The following is a 20,947-nucleotide window of genomic DNA, read 5'->3' as shown; positions in this document are numbered from 1 at the left end:
TTCTATCTATCTTCTATCTTCTATCTTCTATCTTCTATCTTCTATCTTCTTTCTTCTTTCTTCTTTCTTCTTTCTTCTTTCTTCTTTCGTCTATCGTCTATCGTCTATCGTCTATCGTCTATCTTCTATCTTCTATCTTCTATCTATCTTCTATCTTCTATCTTCTTTCTTCTTTCTTCTTTCTTCTTTCTTCTTTCTTCTTTCTTCTTTCGTCTATCGTCTATCGTCTATCGTCTATCTTCTATCTTCTATCTTCTATCTTCTATCTATCTTCTATCTTCTATCTTCTATCTATCTTCTATCTTCTATCTTCTATCTTCTATCTTCTATCTTCTATCTATCTTCTATCTTCTATCTTCTATCTTCTATCTATCTTCTATCTTCTATCTTCTATCTTCTATCTTCTATCTTCTATCTATCTTCTATCTTCTATCTTCTATCTATCTTCTATCTTCTATCTTCTATCTTCTATCTATCTTCTATCTTCTATCTTCTATCTTCTATCTTCTATCTATCTTCTATCTTCTATCTTCTATCTTCTATCTTCTATCTATCTTCTATCTTCTATCTATCTTCTATCTTCTATCTTCTATCTTCTATCTTCTATCTTCTATCTATCTTCTTCTATCTTCTATCTTCTATCTTCTATCTTCTATCTATCTTCTATCTTCTATCTTCTATTTTCTTTCGTCTATCGTCTATCGTCTATCGTCTATCGTCTATCGTCTATCTTCTATCTTCTATCTTCTATCTTCTATCTATCTTCTATCTTCTATCTTCTATCTTCTATCTATCTTCTATCTTCTATCTTCTTTCTTCTTTCTTCTTTCTTCTTTCTTCTTTCTTCTATCGTCTATCGTCTATCGTCTATCGTCTATCTTCTATCTTCTTCTATCTTCTATCTTCTATCTATCTTCTATCTTCTATCTATCTTCTATCTTCTATCTATCTTCTATCTTCTATCTTCTATCTATCTTCTATCTTCTATCTTCTATCTTCTATCTTCTATCTTCTATCTTCTATCTATCTTCTATCTTCTATCTTCTATCTTCTATCTATCTTCTATCTTCTATCTATCTTCTATCTTCTATCTTCTATCTTCTATCTATCTTCTATCTTCTATCTTCTATCTTCTATCTTCTATCTTCTATCTATCTTCTATCTTCTATCTTCTATCTTCTATCTTCTATCTATCTTCTATCTTCTATCTTCTATCTTCTATCTTCTATCTTCTATCTTCTATCTATCTTCTATCTATCTTCTATCTTCTATCTTCTATCTTCTATCTTCTATCTTCTTTCTTCTTTCTTCTTTCTTCTTTCTTCTTTCTTCTTTCGTCTATCGTCTATCGTCTATCGTCTATCTTCTATCTTCTATCTATCTTCTATCTTCTATCTTCTATCTTCTATCTATCTTCTATCTTCTATCTTCTATCTTCTATCTTCTATCTATCTTCTATCTTCTATCTTCTATCTATCTTCTATCTTCTATCTTCTATCTATCTTCTATCTTCTATCTTCTATCTTCTATCTTCTATCTTCTATCTATCTTCTATCTTCTATCTTCTATCTTCTATCTTCTATCTTCTTTCTTCTTTCTTCTTTCTTCTTTCGTCTATCGTCTATCGTCTATCGTCTATCGTCTATCGTCTATCTTCTATCTTCTATCTTCTGTCTTCTATCTTCTATCTTCTATCTTCTATCTTCTATCTATCTTCTATCTTCTATCTTCTATCTTCTATCTTCTTTCTTCTTTCTTCTTTCTTCTTTCTTCTTTCTTCTTTCGTCTATCGTCTATCGTCTATCGTCTATCTATCTTCTATCTTCTATCTATCTTCTATCTTCTATCTTCTATCTATCTTCTATCTTCTATCTTCTATCTATCTTCTATCTTCTATCTTCTATCTTCTATCTTCTATCTATCTTCTATCTTCTATCTTCTATCTTCTATCTTCTATCTATCTTCTATCTTCTATCTTCTATCTTCTATCTTCTATCTATCTTCTATCTTCTATCTTCTATCTATCTTCTATCTTCTATCTTCTATCTTCTATCTATCTTCTATCTTCTATCTTCTATCTTCTATCTTCTATCTATCTTCTATCTTCTATCTTCTATCTTCTATCTTCTATCTATCTTCTGTCTTCTATCTTCTATCTTCTATCAATCTTCTATCTTCTATCTTCTATCTTCTATCTATCTTCTATCTTCTATCTTCTATCTTCTATCTTCTATCTATCTTCTATCTTCTATCTTCTATCTTCTATCTTCTATCTATCTTCTATCTTCTATCTTCTATCTATCTTCTATCTTCTATCTTCTATCTTCTATCTATCTTCTATCTTCTATCTTCTATCTTCTATCTTCTATCTTCTTTCTTCTTTCTTCTTTCTTCTTTCGTCTATCGTCTATCGTCTATCGTCTATCGTCTATCGTCTATCTTCTATCTTCTATCTTCTGTCTTCTATCTTCTATCTTCTATCTTCTATCTTCTATCTATCTTCTATCTTCTATCTTCTATCTTCTATCTTCTTTCTTCTTTCTTCTTTCTTCTTTCTTCTTTCGTCTATCGTCTATCGTCTATCGTCTATCTATCTTCTATCTTCTATCTATCTTCTATCTTCTATCTTCTATCTATCTTCTATCTTCTATCTTCTATCTTCTATCTATCTTCTATCTTCTATCTTCTATCTTCTATCTTCTATCTTCTATCTATCTTCTATCTTCTATCTTCTATCTTCTATCTATCTTCTATCTTCTATCTTCTATCTTCTATCTTCTATCTATCTTCTATCTTCTATCTTCTATCTTCTATCTATCTTCTATCTTCTATCTTCTATCTTCTATCTTCTATCTATCTTCTATCTTCTATCTTCTATCTTCTATCTTCTATCTATCTTCTATCTTCTATCTTCTATCTATCTTCTATCTTCTATCTTCTATCTTCTATCTATCTTCTATCTTCTATCTCCTATCTTCTATCTTCTATCTATCTTCTATCTTCTATCTTCTATCTTCTATCTATCTTCTATCTTCTATCTTCTATCTTCTATCTTCTATCTATCTTCTATCTTCTATCTTCTATCTTCTATCTTCTATCTTCTATCTATCTTCTATCTTCTATCTTCTATCTTCTATCTATCTTCTATCTTCTATCTTCTATCTATCTTCTATCTTCTATCTTCTATCTTCTATCTATCTTCTATCTTCTATCTTCTATCTTCTATCTTCTATCTTCTATCTTCTTTCTTCTTTCTTCTTTCTTCTTTCTTCTTTCGTCTATCGTCTATCGTCTATCGTCTATCGTCTATCTTCTATCTTCTATCTTCTATCTATCTTCTATCTTCTATCTTCTTTCTTCTTTCTTCTTTCTTCTTTCTTCTTTCTTCTTTCTTCTTTCGTCCATCGTCTATCGTCTATCGTCTATCTTCTATCTTCTATCTTCTATCTTCTATCTATCTTCTATCTTCTATCTTCTATCTATCTTCTATCTTCTATCTATCTTCTATCTTCTATCTTCTATCTTCTATCTATCTTCTATCTTCTATCTTCTATCTTCTATCTTCTTTCGTCTATCGTCTATCGTCTATCGTCTATCGTCTATCTTCTATCTTCTATCTTCTATCTTCTATCTATCTTCTATCTTCTATCTTCTATCTTCTATCTATCTTCTATCTTCTTTCTTCTTTCTTCTTTCTTCTTTCTTCTTTCTTCTTTCTTCTATCGTCTATCGTCTATCGTCTATCGTCTATCTTCTATCTTCTTCTATCTTCTATCTTCTATCTATCTTCTATCTTCTATCTATCTTCTATCTTCTATCTTCTATCTATCTTCTATCTTCTATCTTCTATCTTCTATCTATCTTCTATCTTCTATCTTCTATCTTCTATCTATCTTCTATCTTCTATCTTCTATCTATCTTCTATCTTCTATCTTCTATCTTCTATCTTCTATCTATCTTCTATCTTCTATCTTCTATCTATCTTCTATCTTCTATCTTCTATCTTCTATCTATCTTCTATCTTCTATCTTCTATCTTCTATCTATCTTCTATCCTCTATCTTCTATCTTCTATCTTCTCTCTATCTTCTATCTTCTATCTTCTATCTTCTATCTTCTATCTATCTTCTATCTTCTATCTTCTATCTATCTTCTATCTTCTATCTATCTTCTATCTTCTATCTTCTATCTTCTATCTTCTATCTTCTTTCTTCTTTCTTCTTTCTTCTTTCTTCTTTCTTCTTTCTTCTTTCGTCTATCGTCTATCGTCTATCGTCTATCTTCTATCTTCTATCTTCTATCTATCTTCTATCTTCTATCTTCTATCTTCTATCTTCTATCTTCTATCTATCTTCTATCTTCTATCTTCTATCTTCTATCTTCTATTTTCTATCTATCTTCTATCTTCTATCTTCTATCTTCTATCTTCTATCTATCTTCTATCTTCTATCTATCTTCTATCTTCTATCTTCTATCTTCTATCTTCTATCTTCTATCTATCTTCTATCTTCTATCTTCTATCTTCTATCTTCTATCTTCTATCTTCTTTCTTCTTTCTTCTTTCTTCTTTCGTCTATCGTCTATCGTCTATCGTCTATCGTCTATCTTCTATCTTCTATCTTCTATCTATCTTCTATCTTCTATCTTCTATCTATCTTCTATCTTCTATCTTCTATCTTCTATCTTCTATCTATCTTCTATCTTCTATCTTCTATCTTCTATCTTCTTTCTTCTTTCTTCTTTCTTCTTTCGTCTATCGTCTATCGTCTATCGTCTATCTTCTATCTTCTATCTTCTATCTATCTTCTATCTTCTATCTTCTATCTTCTATCTATCTTCTATCTTCTATCTTCTATCTTCTATCTTCTTTCTTCTTTCTTCTTTCTTCTTTCTTCTTTCTTCTTTCTTCTTTCTTCTTTCGTCTATCGTCTATCGTCTATCGTCTATCGTCTATCTTCTATCTTCTTCTATCTTCTATCTATCTTCTATCTTCTATCTATCTTCTATCTTCTATCTTCTATCTTCTATCTATCTTCTATCTTCTATCTTCTATCTTCTATCTATCTTCTATCTTCTATCTATCTTCTATCTTCTATCTTCTATCTTCTATCTTCTATCTATCTTCTATCTTCTATCTTCTATCTTCTATCTTCTATCTATCTTCTATCTTCTATCTATCTTCTATCTTCTATCTTCTATCTTCTATCTATCTTCTATCTTCTATCTTCTATCTTCTATCTTCTATCTTCTATCTATCTTCTATCTTCTATCTTCTATCTATCTTCTATCTTCTATCTTCTATCTTCTATCTTCTATCTATCTTCTATCTTCTATCTTCTATCTTCTATCTTCTATCTATCTTCTATCTTCTATCTTCTATCTTCTATCTTCTATCTTCTATCTATCTTCTATCTTCTATCTTCTATCTTCTATCCTCTATCTATCTTCTATCTTCTATCTTCTATCTTCTATCTATCTTCTATCTTCTATCTTCTATCTTCTATCTTCTATCTTCTATCTATCTTCTATCTTCTATCTTCTATCTTCTATCTATCTTCTATCTTCTATCTTCTATCTTCTATCTATCTTCTATCTTCTATCTTCTATCTTCTATCTTCTATCTTCTATCTATCTTCTATCTTCTATCTTCTATCTTCTATCTATCTTCTATCTTCTATCTTCTATCTTCTATCTTCTATCTTCTATCTTCTTTCTTCTTTCTTCTTTCTTCTTTCTTCTTTCTTCTTTCGTCTATCGTCTATCGTCTATCTTCTATCTTCTATCTTCTATCTATCTTCTATCTTCTATCTTCTATCTATCTTCTATCTTCTATCTTCTATCTTCTATCTTCTATCTTCTATCTATCTTCTATCTTCTATCTTCTATCTTCTATCTATCTTCTATCTTCTATCTTCTTTCTTCTTTCTTCTTTCTTCTTTCGTCTATCGTCTATCGTCTATCGTCTATCGTCTATCTTCTATCTTCTATCTTCTATCTATCTTCTATCTTCTATCTTCTATCTTCTATCTTCTATCTTCTATCTATCTTCTATCTTCTATCTTCTATCTTCTATCTTCTTTCTTCTTTCTTCTTTCTTCTTTCTTCTTTCTTCTTTCTTCTTTCGTCTATCGTCTATCGTCTATCGTCTATCTTCTATCTTCTTCTATCTTCTATCTATCTTCTATCTTCTATCTATCTTCTATCTTCTATCTTCTATCTATCTTCTATCTTCTATCTTCTATCTTCTATCTTCTATCTATCTTCTATCTTCTATCTTCTATCTTCTATCTTCTATCTATCTTCTATCTTCTATCTTCTATCTTCTATCTATCTTCTATCTTCTATCTTCTATCTTCTATCTATATTCTATCTTCTATCTTCTATCTTCTATCTATCTTCTATCTTCTATCTTCTATCTTCTATCTTCTATCTATCTTCTATCTTCTATCTTCTATCTTCTATCTATCTTCTATCTTCTATCTTCTATCTTCTATCTTCTATCTATCTTCTATCTTCTATCTTCTATCTTCTATCTATCTTCTATCTTCTATCTTCTATCTTCTATCTTCTATCTATCTTCTATCTTCTATCTTCTATCTTCTATCTATCTTCTATCTTCTATCTTCTATCTTCTATCTTCTATCTTCTATCTATCTTCTATCTTCTATCTTCTATCTTCTATCTATCTTCTATCTTCTATCTTCTATCTTCTATCTATATTCTATCTTCTATCTTCTATCTTCTATCTATCTTCTATCTTCTATCTTCTATCTTCTATCTTCTATCTATCTTCTATCTTCTATCTTCTATCTTCTATCTATCTTCTATCTTCTATCTTCTATCTTCTATCTTCTATCTTCTATCTATCTTCTATCTTCTATCTTCTATCTTCTATCCTCTATCTATCTTCTATCTTCTATCTTCTATCTTCTATCTATCTTCTATCTTCTATCTTCTATCTTCTATCTTCTATCTTCTATCTATCTTCTATCTTCTATCTTCTATCTTCTATCTATCTTCTATCTTCTATCTTCTATCTTCTATCTATCTTCTATCTTCTATCTTCTATCTTCTATCTTCTATCTTCTATCTATCTTCTATCTTCTATCTTCTATCTTCTATCTATCTTCTATCTTCTATCTTCTATCTTCTATCTTCTATCTTCTATCTTCTTTCTTCTTTCTTCTTTCTTCTTTCTTCTTTCTTCTTTCGTCTATCGTCTATCGTCTATCTTCTATCTTCTATCTTCTATCTATCTTCTATCTTCTATCTTCTATCTATCTTCTATCTTCTATCTTCTATCTTCTATCTTCTATCTTCTATCTATCTTCTATCTTCTATCTTCTATCTTCTATCTATCTTCTATCTTCTATCTTCTTTCTTCTTTCTTCTTTCTTCTTTCGTCTATCGTCTATCGTCTATCGTCTATCGTCTATCTTCTATCTTCTATCTTCTATCTATCTTCTATCTTCTATCTTCTATCTTCTATCTTCTATCTATCTTCTATCTTCTATCTTCTATCTTCTATCTTCTTTCTTCTTTCTTCTTTCTTCTTTCTTCTTTCTTCTTTCTTCTTTCGTCTATCGTCTATCGTCTATCGTCTATCTTCTATCTTCTTCTATCTTCTATCTATCTTCTATCTTCTATCTATCTTCTATCTTCTATCTTCTATCTATCTTCTATCTTCTATCTTCTATCTTCTATCTTCTATCTATCTTCTATCTTCTATCTTCTATCTTCTATCTTCTATCTATCTTCTATCTTCTATCTTCTATCTTCTATCTATCTTCTATCTTCTATCTTCTATCTTCTATCTATATTCTATCTTCTATCTTCTATCTTCTATCTATCTTCTATCTTCTATCTTCTATCTTCTATCTTCTATCTTCTATCTATCTTCTATCTTCTATCTTCTATCTTCTATCTATCTTCTATCTTCTATCTTCTATCTTCTATCTTCTATCTATCTTCTATCTTCTATCTTCTATCTTCTATCTATCTTCTATCTTCTATCTTCTATCTTCTATCTTCTATCTATCTTCTATCTTCTATCTTCTATCTTCTATCTATCTTCTATCTTCTATCTTCTATCTTCTATCTTCTATCTTCTATCTATCTTCTATCTTCTATCTTCTATCTTCTATCTATCTTCTATCTTCTATCTTCTATCTTCTATCTTCTATCTATCTTCTATCTTCTATCTTCTATCTATCTTCTATCTTCTATCTTCTATCTTCTATCTATCTTCTATCTTCTATCTTCTATCTTCTATCTTCTATCTTCTATCTTCTATCTATCTTCTATCTTCTATCTTCTATCTTCTATCTTCTATCTATCTTCTATCTTCTATCTATCTTCTATCTTCTATCTTCTATCTTCTATCTTCTATCTATCTTCTATCTTCTATCTTCTATCTTCTATCTTCTATCTATCTTCTATCTTCTATCTTCTATCTTCTTTCGTCTATCGTCTATCGTCTATCGTCTATCGTCTATCGTCTATCTTCTATCTTCTATCTTCTATCTATCTTCTATCTTCTATCTTCTATCTTCTATCTATCTTCTATCTTCTATCTTCTTTCTTCTTTCTTCTTTCTTCTTTCTTCTTTCTTCTATCGTCTATCGTCTATCGTCTATCTTCTATCTTCTTCTATCTTCTATCTTCTATCTATCTTCTATCTTCTATCTATCTTCTATCTTCTATCTTCTATCTATCTTCTATCTTCTATCTTCTATCTATCTTCTATCTTCTATCTTCTATCTTCTATCTTCTATCTTCTATCTATCTTCTATCTTCTATCTTCTATCTTCTATCTTCTATCTTCTATCTATCTTCTATCTTCTATCTTCTATCTTCTATCTTCTATCTTCTATCTTCTATCTTCTATCTATCTTCTATCTTCTATCTTCTATCTTCTATCTTCTATCTATCTTCTATCTTCTATCTTCTATCTATCTTCTATCTTCTATCTTCTATCTTCTATCTTCTATCTTCTTTCTTCTTTCTTCTTTCTTCTTTCTTCTTTCTTCTTTCGTCTATCGTCTATCGTCTATCTTCTATCTTCTATCTATCTTCTATCTTCTATCTTCTATCTTCTATCTTCTATCTTCTTTCTTCTTTCTTCTTTCTTCTTTCTTCTTTCTTCTATCGTCTATCGTCTATCGTCTATCTTCTATCTTCTTCTATCTTCTATCTTCTATCTATCTTCTATCTTCTATCTATCTTCTATCTTCTATCTTCTATCTATCTTCTATCTTCTATCTTCTATCTATCTTCTATCTTCTATCTTCTATCTTCTATCTTCTATCTTCTATCTTCTATCTATCTTCTATCTATCTTCTATCTTCTATCTTCTATCTTCTATCTTCTATCTATCTTCTATCTTCTATCTTCTATCTTCTATCTTCTATCTTCTATCTTCTATCTTCTATCTTCTATCTATCTTCTATCTTCTATCTTCTATCTTCTATCTTCTATCTATCTTCTATCTTCTATCTTCTATCTATCTTCTATCTTCTATCTTCTATCTTCTATCTTCTATCTTCTTTCTTCTTTCTTCTTTCTTCTTTCTTCTTTCGTCTATCGTCTATCGTCTATCTTCTATCTTCTATCTATCTTCTATCTTCTATCTTCTATCTTCTATCTATCTTCTATCTTCTATCTTCTATCTTCTATCTTCTATCTATCTTCTATCTTCTATCTTCTATCTATCTTCTATCTTCTATCTTCTATCTTCTATCTATCTTCTATCTTCTATCTTCTATCTTCTATCTTCTTTCTTCTTTCTTCTTTCTTCTTTCGTCTATCGTCTATCGTCTATCGTCTATCGTCTATCTTCTATCTTCTATCTTCTGTCTTCTATCTTCTATCTTCTATCTTCTATCTTCTATCTATCTTCTATCTTCTATCTTCTATCTTCTTTCTTCTTTCTTCTTTCTTCTTTCTTCTTTCTTCTTTCTTCTTTCGTCTATCGTCTATCGTCTATCGTCTATCTATCTTCTATCTTCTATCTATCTTCTATCTTCTATCTTCTATCTATCTTCTATCTTCTATCTTCTATCTATCTTCTATCTTCTATCTTCTATCTTCTATCTTCTATCTATCTTCTATCTTCTATCTTCTATCTATCTTCTATCTTTTATCTTCTATCTATCTTCTATCTTCTATCTTCTATCTTCTATCTATCTTCTATCTTCTATCTTCTATCTATCTTCTATCTTCTATCTTCTATCTATCTTCTATCTTCTATCTTCTATCTTCTATCTTCTATCTTCTATCTATCTTCTATCTTCTATCTTCTATCTATCTTCTATCTTCTATCTTCTATCTTCTATCTATCTTCTATCTTCTATCTTCTATCTTCTATCTATCTTCTATCCTCTATCTTCTATCTTCTATCTTCTCTCTATCTTCTATCTTCTATCTTCTATCTTCTATCTTCTATCTATCTTCTATCTTCTATCTTCTATCTATCTTCTATCTTCTATCTATCTTCTATCTTCTATCTTCTATCTTCTATCTTCTATCTTCTTTCTTCTTTCTTCTTTCTTCTTTCTTCTTTCTTCTTTCTTCTTTCGTCTATCGTCTATCGTCTATCGTCTATCGTCTATCTTCTATCTTCTATCTTCTATCTATCTTCTATCTTCTATCTTCTATCTTCTATCTTCTATCTTCTATCTATCTTCTATCTTCTATCTTCTATCTTCTATCTTCTATTTTCTATCTATCTTCTATCTTCTATCTTCTATCTATCTTCTATCTTCTATCTATCTTCTATCTTCTATCTTCTATCTTCTATCTTCTATCTTCTATCTATCTTCTATCTTCTATCTTCTATCTTCTATCTTCTATCTTCTTTCTTCTTTCTTCTTTCTTCTTTCGTCTATCGTCTATCGTCTATCGTCTATCGTCTATCTTCTATCTTCTATCTTCTATCTATCTTCTATCTTCTATCTTCTATCTATCTTCTATCTTCTATCTTCTATCTTCTTTCGTCTATCGTCTATCGTCTATCGTCTATCGTCTATCGTCTATCTTCTATCTTCTATCTTCTATCTATCTTCTATCTTCTATCTTCTATCTTCTATCTATCTTCTATCTTCTATCTTCTATCTTCTATCTTCTATCTATCTTCTATCTTCTATCTTCTATCTTCTATCTTCTATCTATATTCTATCTTCTATCTTCTATCTTCTATCTATCTTCTATCTTCTATCTTCTATCTTCTATCTTCTATCTTTCATCTATCTTCTATCTTCTATCTTCTATCTTCTATCTATCTTCTATCTTCTATCTTCTATCTTCTATCTTCTATCTATCTTCTATCTTCTATCTTCTATCTTCTATCTATCTTCTATCTTCTATCTTCTATCTTCTATCTATCTTCTATCTTCTATCTTCTATCTATCTTCTATCTTCTATCTTCTATCTTCTATCTTCTATCTTCTATCTTCTATCTATCTTCTATCTTCTATCTTCTATCTTCTATCTATCTTCTATCTTCTATCTTCTATCTTCTATCTTCTATCTATCTTCTATCTTCTATCTATCTTCTATCTTCTATCTTCTATCTTCTATCTATCTTCTATCTTCTATCTTCTATCTTCTATCTTCTATCTTCTATCTATCTTCTATCTTCTATCTTCTATCTTCTATCTTCTATCTATCTTCTATCTTCTATCTATCTTCTATCTTCTATCTTCTATCTTCTATCTTCTATCTTCTATCTATCTTCTATCTTCTATCTTCTATCTTCTATCTTCTATCTATCTTCTACCTTCTATCTTCTATCTTCTTTCGTCTATCGTCTATCGTCTATCGTCTATCGTCTATCTTCTATCTTCTATCTTCTATCTATCTTCTATCTTCTATCTTCTATCTTCTATCTATCTTCTATCTTCTATCTTCTTTCGTCTTTCTTCTTTCTTCTTTCTTCTTTCTTCTATCGTCTATCGTCTATCGTCTATCTTCTATCTTCTTCTATCTTCTATCTTCTATCTATCTTCTATCTTCTATCTATCTTCTATCTTCTATCTTCTATCTATCTTCTATCTTCTATCTTCTATCTATCTTCTATCTTCTATCTTCTATCTTCTATCTTCTATCTTCTATCTTCTATCTTCTATCTATCTTCTATCTATCTTCTATCTTCTATCTTCTATCTTCTATCTATCTTCTATCTTCTATCTTCTATCTTCTATCTTCTATCTTCTATCTATCTTCTATCTTCTATCTTCTATCTTCTATCTTCTATCTATCTTCTATCTTCTATCTTCTATCTTCTATCTTCTATCTTCTATCTTCTATCTATCTTCTATCTTCTATCTTCTATCTATCTTCTATCTATCTTCTATCTTCTATCTTCTATCTTCTATCTTCTATCTTCTTTCTTCTTTCTTCTTTCTTCTTTCTTCTTTCTTCTTTCGTCTATCGTCTATCGTCTATCTTCTATCTTCTATCTATCTTCTATCTTCTATCTTCTATCTTCTATCTATCTTCTATCTTCTATCTTCTATCTTCTATCTTCTATCTATCTTCTATCTTCTATCTTCTATCTATCTTCTATCTTCTATCTTCTATCTTCTATCTATCTTCTATCTTCTATCTTCTATCTTCTATCTTCTATCTTCTTTCTTCTTTCTTCTTTCTTCTTTCGTCTATCGTCTATCGTCTATCGTCTATCTTCTATCTTCTATCTTCTGTCTTCTATCTTCTATCTTCTATCTTCTATCTTCTATCTATCTTCTATCTTCTATCTTCTATCTTCTTTCTTCTTTCTTCTTTCTTCTTTCTTCTTTCTTCTTTCTTCTTTCGTCTATCGTCTATCGTCTATCGTCTATCTATCTTCTATCTTCTATCTATCTTCTATCTTCTATCTTCTATCTATCTTCTATCTTCTATCTTCTATCTATCTTCTATCTTCTATCTTCTATCTTCTATCTTCTATCTATCTTCTATCTTCTATCTTCTATCTTCTATCTTCTATCTTCTATCTATCTTCTATCTTCTATCTTCTATCTTCTATCTATCTTCTATCTTCTATCTTCTATCTTCTATCTATCTTCTATCTTCTATCTTCTATCTTCTATCTATCTTCTATCTTCTATCTTCTATCTTCTATCTTCTATCTATCTATCTTCTATCTTCTATCTTCTATCTTCTATCTTCTATCTATCTTCTATCTTCTATCTTCTATCTTCTATCTTCTATCTTCTATCTTCTATCTATCTTCTATCTTCTATCTTCTATCTTCTATCTATCTTCTATCTTCTATCTTCTATCTTCTATCTATCTTCTATCTTCTATCTTCTATCTTCTATCTTCTTTCTTCTTTCTTCTTTCTTCTTTCTTCTTTCTTCTTTCGTCTATCGTCTATCGTCTATCGTCTATCTTCTATCTTCTATCTTCTATCTTCTATCTTCTATCTTCTATCTATCTTCTATCTTCTATCTTCTATCTATCTTCTATCTTCTATCTATCTTCTATCTTCTATCTTCTATCTTCTATCTTCTATCTTCTATCTTCTATCTATCTTCTATCTTCTATCTTCTATCTTCTATCTTCTTTCGTCTATCGTCTATCGTCTATCGTCTATCGTCTATCGTCTATCTTCTATCTTCTATCTTCTATCTTCTATCTATCTTCTATCTTCTATCTTCTATCTTCTATCTATCTTCTATCTTCTTTCTTCTTTCTTCTTTCTTCTTTCTTCTTTCTTCTATCGTCTATCGTCTATCGTCTATCTTCTATCTTCTTCTATCTTCTATCTTCTATCTATCTTCTATCTTCTATCTATCTTCTATCTTCTATCTTCTATCTATCTTCTATCTTCTATCTTCTATCTTCTATCTTCTATCTTCTATCTTCTATCTATCTTCTATCTTCTATCTTCTATCTTCTATCTTCTATCTATCTTCTATCTTCTATCTTCTATCTATCTTCTATCTTCTATCTTCTATCTTCTATCTTCTATCTATCTTCTATATTCTATCTTTTATCTTCTATCTATCTTCTATCTTCTATCTTCTATCTTCTATCTATCTTCTATCTTCTATCTTCTATCTTCTATCTTCTATCTATCTTCTATCTTCTATCTATCTTCTATCTTCTATCTATCTTCTATCTTCTATCTTCTATCTTCTATCTTCTATCTTCTTTCTTCTTTCTTCTTTCTTCTTTCTTCTTTCTTCTTTCTTCTTTCGTCTATCGTCTATCGTCTATCGTCTATCGTCTATCTTCTATCTTCTATCTTCTATCTATCTTCTATCTTCTATCTTCTATCTTCTATCTTCTATCTTCTATCTTCTATCTTCTATCTTCTATCTTCTATCTATCTTCTATCTTCTATCTTCTATCTTCTATCTATCTTCTATCTTCTATCTATCTTCTATCTTCTATCTTCTATCTTCTATCTATCTTCTATCTTCTATCTTCTATCTTCTATCTTCTATCTTCTATCTTCTTTCTTCTTTCTTCTTTCTTCTTTCGTCTATCGTCTATCGTCTATCGTCTATCGTCTATCGTCTATCTTCTATCTTCTATCTTCTATCTATCTTCTATCTTCTATCTTCTATCTTCTATCTATCTTCTATCTTCTATCTTCTATCTTCTATCTTCTATCTATCTTCTATCTTCTATCTTCTATCTTCTATCTTCTTTCTTCTTTCTTCTTTCTTCTTTCGTCTATCGTCTATCGTCTATCGTCTATCGTCTATCGTCTATCTTCTATCTTCTATCTTCTATCTATCTTCTATCTTCTATCTTCTATCTTCTATCTATCTTCTATCTTCTATCTTCTATCTTCTATCTTCTTTCTTCTTTCTTCTTTCTTCTTTCTTCTTTCTTCTTTCTTCTTTCGTCTATCGTCTATCGTCTATCGTCTATCGTCTATCTTCTATCTTCTTCTATCTTCTATCTATCTTCTATCTTCTATCTATCTTCTATCTTCTATCTTCTATCTATCTTCTATCTTCTATCTTCTATCTTCTATCTATCTTCTATCTTCTATCTATCTTCTATCTTCTATCTTCTATCTTCTATCTATCTTCTATCTTCTATCTTCTATCTTCTATCTTCTATCTTCTATCTATCTTCTATCTTCTATCTATCTTCTATCTTCTATCTTCTATCTTCTATCTATCTTCTATCTTCTATCTTCTATCTTCTATCTTCTATCTTCTATCTTCTATCTATCTTCTATCTTCTATCTTCTATCTATCTTCTATCTTCTATCTTCTATCTTCTATCTTCTATCTTCTATCTATCTTCTATCTTCTATCTTCTATCTTCTATCTATCTTCTATCTTCTATCTTCTATCTTCTATCTTCTATCTTCTATCTATCTTCTATCTTCTATCTTCTATCTTCTATCTATCTTCTATCTTCTATCTTCTATCTTCTATCTATCTTCTATCTTCTATCCTCTATCTATCTTCTATCTTCTATCTTCTATCTTCTATCTATCTTCTATCTTCTATCTTCTATCTTCTATCTTCTATCTATCTTCTATCTTCTATCTTCTATCTTCTATCTATCTTCTATCTTCTATCTTCTATCTTCTATCTATCGTCTATCGTCTATCGTCTATCTTCTATCTTCTATCTTCTGTCTTCTATCTTCTATCTTCTATCTTCTATCTTCTATCTATCTTCTATCTTCTATCTTCTATCTTCTATCTTCTTTCTTCTTTCTTCTTTCTTCTTTCTTCTTTCTTCTTTCTTCTTTCTTCTTTCGTCTATCGTCTATCGTCTATCGTCTATCTATCTTCTATCTTCTATCTATCTTCTATCTTCTATCTTCTATCTATCTTCTATCTTCTATCTTCTATCTATCTTCTATCTTCTATCTTCTATCTTCTATCTTCTATCTATCTTCTATCTTCTATCTTCTATCTTCTATCTTCTATCTATCTTCTATCTTCTATCTTCTATCTTCTATCTATCTTCTATCTTCTATCTTCTATCTTCTATCTATCTTCTATCTTCTATCTTCTATCTTCTATCTTCTATCTATCTTCTATCTTCTATCTTCTATCTTCTATCTATCTTCTATCTTCTATCTTCTATCTTCTATCTATCTTCTATCTTCTATCTTCTATCTTCTATCTCCTATCTATCTTCTATCTTCTATCTTCTATCTTCTATCTATCTTCTATCTTCTATCTTCTATCTTCTATCTTCTATCTATCTTCTATCTTCTATCTTCTATCTTCTATCTTCTATCTTCTATCTATCTTCTATCTTCTATCTTCTATCTTCTATCTATCTTCTATCTTCTATCTTCTATCTTCTATCTATCTTCTATCCTCTATCTTCTATCTTCTATCTTCTCTCTATCTTCTATCTTCTATCTTCTATCTTCTATCTTCTATCTATCTTCTATCTTCTATCTTCTATCTATCTTCTATCTTCTATCTATCTTCTATCTTCTATCTTCTATCTTCTATCTTCTATCTTCTTTCTTCTTTCTTCTTTCTTCTTTCTTCTTTCTTCTTTCTTCTTTCGTCTATCGTCTATCGTCTATCGTCTATCGTCTATCTTCTATCTTCTATCTTCTATCTATCTTCTATCTTCTATCTTCTATCTTCTATCTTCTATCTTCTATCTATCTTCTATCTTCTATCTTCTATCTTCTATCTTCTATTTTCTATCTATCTTCTATCTTCTATCTTCTATCTATCTTCTATCTTCTATCTATCTTCTATCTTCTATCTTCTATCTTCTATCTTCTATCTATCTTCTATCTTCTATCTTCTATCTTCTATCTTCTATCTTCTTTCTTCTTTCTTCTTTCTTCTTTCGTCTATCGTCTATCGTCTATCGTCTATCGTCTATCTTCTATCTTCTATCTTCTATCTATCTTCTATCTTCTATCTTCTATCTATCTTCTATCTTCTATCTTCTATCTTCTTTCGTCTATCGTCTATCGTCTATCGTCTATCGTCTATCGTCTATCTTCTATCTTCTATCTTCTATCTATCTTCTATCTTCTATCTTCTATCTTCTATCTATCTTCTATCTTCTATCTTCTATCTTCTATCTTCTATCTATCTTCTATCTTCTATCTTCTATCTTCTATCTTCTATCTATATTCTATCTTCTATCTTCTATCTTCTATCTATCTTCTATCTTCTATCTTCTATCTTCTATCTTCTATCTTCTATCTATCTTCTATCTTCTATCTTCTATCTTCTATCTATCTTCTATCTTCTATCTTCTATCTTCTATCTTCTATCTATCTTCTATCTTCTATCTTCTATCTTCTATCTATCTTCTATCTTCTATCTTCTATCTTCTATCTATCTTCTATCTTCTATCTTCTATCTATCTTCTATCTTCTATCTTCTATCTTCTATCTTCTATCTTCTATCTTCTATCTATCTTCTATCTTCTATCTTCTATCTTCTATCTATCTTCTATCTTCTATCTTCTATCTTCTATCTTCTATCTATCTTCTATCTTCTATCTATCTTCTATCTTCTATCTTCTATCTTCTATCTATCTTCTATCTTCTATCTTCTATCTTCTATCTTCTATCTTCTATCTATCTTCTATCTTCTATCTTCTATCTTCTATCTTCTATCTATCTTCTATCTTCTATCTATCTTCTATCTTCTATCTTCTATCTTCTATCTTCTATCTTCTATCTATCTTCTATCTTCTATCTTCTATCTTCTATCTTCTATCTATCTTCTACCTTCTATCTTCTATCTTCTTTCGTCTATCGTCTATCGTCTATCGTCTATCGTCTATCTTCTATCTTCTATCTTCTATCTATCTTCTATCTTCTATCTTCTATCTTCTATCTATCTTCTATCTTCTATCTTCTTTCGTCTTTCTTCTTTCTTCTTTCTTCTTTCTTCTATCGTCTATCGTCTATCGTCTATCTTCTATCTTCTTCTATCTTCTATCTTCTATCTATCTTCTATCTTCTATCTATCTTCTATCTTCTATCTTCTATCTATCTTCTATCTTCTATCTTCTATCTATCTTCTATCTTCTATCTTCTATCTTCTATCTTCTATCTTCTATCTTCTATCTTCTATCTATCTTCTATCTATCTTCTATCTTCTATCTTCTATCTTCTATCTATCTTCTATCTTCTATCTTCTATCTTCTATCTTCTATCTTCTATCTTCTATCTATCTTCTATCTTCTATCTTCTATCTTCTATCTTCTATCTATCTTCTATCTTCTATCTTCTATCTTCTATCTTCTATCTTCTATCTTCTATCTATCTTCTATCTTCTATCTTCTATCTATCTTCTATCTATCTTCTATCTTCTATCTTCTATCTTCTATCTTCTATCTTCTTTCTTCTTTCTTCTTTCTTCTTTCTTCTTTCTTCTTTCGTCTATCGTCTATCGTCTATCTTCTATCTTCTATCTATCTTCTATCTTCTATCTTCTATCTTCTATCTATCTTCTATCTTCTATCTTCTATCTTCTATCTTCTATCTATCTTCTATCTTCTATCTTCTATCTATCTTCTATCTTCTATCTTCTATCTTCTATCTATCTTCTATCTTCTATCTTCTATCTTCTATCTTCTATCTTCTTTCTTCTTTCTTCTTTCTTCTTTCGTCTATCGTCTATCGTCTATCGTCTATCTTCTATCTTCTATCTTCTGTCTTCTATCTTCTATCTTCTATCTTCTATCTTCTATCTATCTTCTATCTTCTATCTTCTATCTTCTTTCTTCTTTCTTCTTTCTTCTTTCTTCTTTCTTCTTTCTTCTTTCGTCTATCGTCTATCGTCTATCGTCTATCTATCTTCTATCTTCTATCTATCTTCTATCTTCTATCTTCTATCTATCTTCTATCTTCTATCTTCTATCTATCTTCTATCTTCTATCTTCTATCTTCTATCTTCTATCTATCTTCTATCTTCTATCTTCTATCTTCTATCTTCTATCTTCTATCTATCTTCTATCTTCTATCTTCTATCTTCTATCTATCTTCTATCTTCTATCTTCTATCTTCTATCTATCTTCTATCTTCTATCTTCTATCTTCTATCTATCTTCTATCTTCTATCTTCTATCTTCTATCTTCTATCTATCTATCTTCTATCTTCTATCTTCTATCTTCTATCTTCTATCTATCTTCTATCTTCTATCTTCTATCTTCTATCTTCTATCTTCTATCTTCTATCTATCTTCTATCTTCTATCTTCTATCTTCTATCTATCTTCTATCTTCTATCTTCTATCTTCTATCTATCTTCTATCTTCTATCTTCTATCTTCTATCTTCTTTCTTCTTTCTTCTTTCTTCTTTCTTCTTTCTTCTTTCGTCTATCGTCTATCGTCTATCGTCTATCTTCTATCTTCTATCTTCTATCTTCTATCTTCTATCTTCTATCTATCTTCTATCTTCTATCTTCTATCTATCTTCTATCTTCTATCTATCTTCTATCTTCTATCTTCTATCTTCTATCTTCTATCTTCTATCTATCTTCTATCTTCTATCTTCTATCTTCTATCTTCTTTCGTCTATCGTCTATCGTCTATCGTCTATCGTCTATCTTCTATCTTCTATCTTCTATCTTCTATCTATCTTCTATCTTCTATCTTCTATCTTCTATCTATCTTCTATCTTCTTTCTTCTTTCTTCTTTCTTCTTTCTTCTTTCTTCTATCGTCTATCGTCTATCGTCTATCTTCTATCTTCTTCTATCTTCTATCTTCTATCTATCTTCTATCTTCTATCTATCTTCTATCTTCTATCTTCTATCTATCTTCTATCTTCTATCTTCTATCTTCTATCTTCTATCTTCTATCTTCTATCTTCTATCTATCTTCTATCTTCTATCTTCTATCTTCTATCTTCTATCTATCTTCTATCTTCTATCTTCTATCTATCTTCTATCTTCTATCTTCTATCTTCTATCTTCTATCTATCTTCTATATTCTATCTTTTATCTTCTATCTATCTTCTATCTTCTATCTTCTATCTTCTATCTATCTTCTATCTTCTATCTTCTATCTTCTATCTTCTATCTATCTTCTATCTTCTATCTATCTTCTATCTTCTATCTATCTTCTATCTTCTATCTTCTATCTTCTATCTTCTATCTTCTTTCTTCTTTCTTCTTTCTTCTTTCTTCTTTCTTCTTTCTTCTTTCGTCTATCGTCTATCGTCTATCGTCTATCTTCTATCTTCTATCTTCTATCTATCTTCTATCTTCTATCTTCTATCTTCTATCTTCTATCTTCTATCTTCTATCTTCTATCTTCTATCTTCTATCTATCTTCTATCTTCTATCTTCTATCTTCTATCTATCTTCTATCTTCTATCTATCTTCTATCTTCTATCTTCTATCTTCTATCTATCTTCTATCTTCTATCTTCTATCTTCTATCTTCTATCTTCTATCTTCTTTCTTCTTTCTTCTTTCTTCTTTCGTCTATCGTCTATCGTCTATCGTCTATCGTCTATCGTCTATCTTCTATCTTCTATCTTCTATCTATCTTCTATCTTCTATCTTCTATCTTCTATCTATCTTCTATCTTCTATCTTCTATCTTCTATCTATCTTCTATCTTCTATCTTCTATCTTCTATCTTCTTTCTTCTTTCTTCTTTCTTCTTTCGTCTATCGTCTATCGTCTATCGTCTATCGTCTATCGTCTATCTTCTATCTTCTATCTTCTATCTATCTTCTATCTTCTATCTTCTATCTTCTATCTATCTTCTATCTTCTATCTTCTATCTTCTATCTTCTTTCTTCTTTCTTCTTTCTTCTTTCTTCTTTCTTCTTTCTTCTTTCGTCTATCGTCTATCGTCTATCGTCTATCGTCTATCTTCTATCTTCTTCTATCTTCTATCTATCTTCTATCTTCTATCTATCTTCTATCTTCTATCTTCTATCTATCTTCTATCTTCTATCTTCTATCTTCTATCTATCTTCTATCTTCTATCTATCTTCTATCTTCTATCTTCTATCTTCTATCTATC

This window comes from Aquarana catesbeiana, linkage group LG11, assembly GCF_042186555.1.
Source record: "Aquarana catesbeiana isolate 2022-GZ linkage group LG11, ASM4218655v1, whole genome shotgun sequence".
NCBI lineage: Eukaryota > Metazoa > Chordata > Amphibia > Anura > Ranidae > Aquarana > Aquarana catesbeiana.
This window is presented reverse-complemented; position numbering follows the sequence as displayed.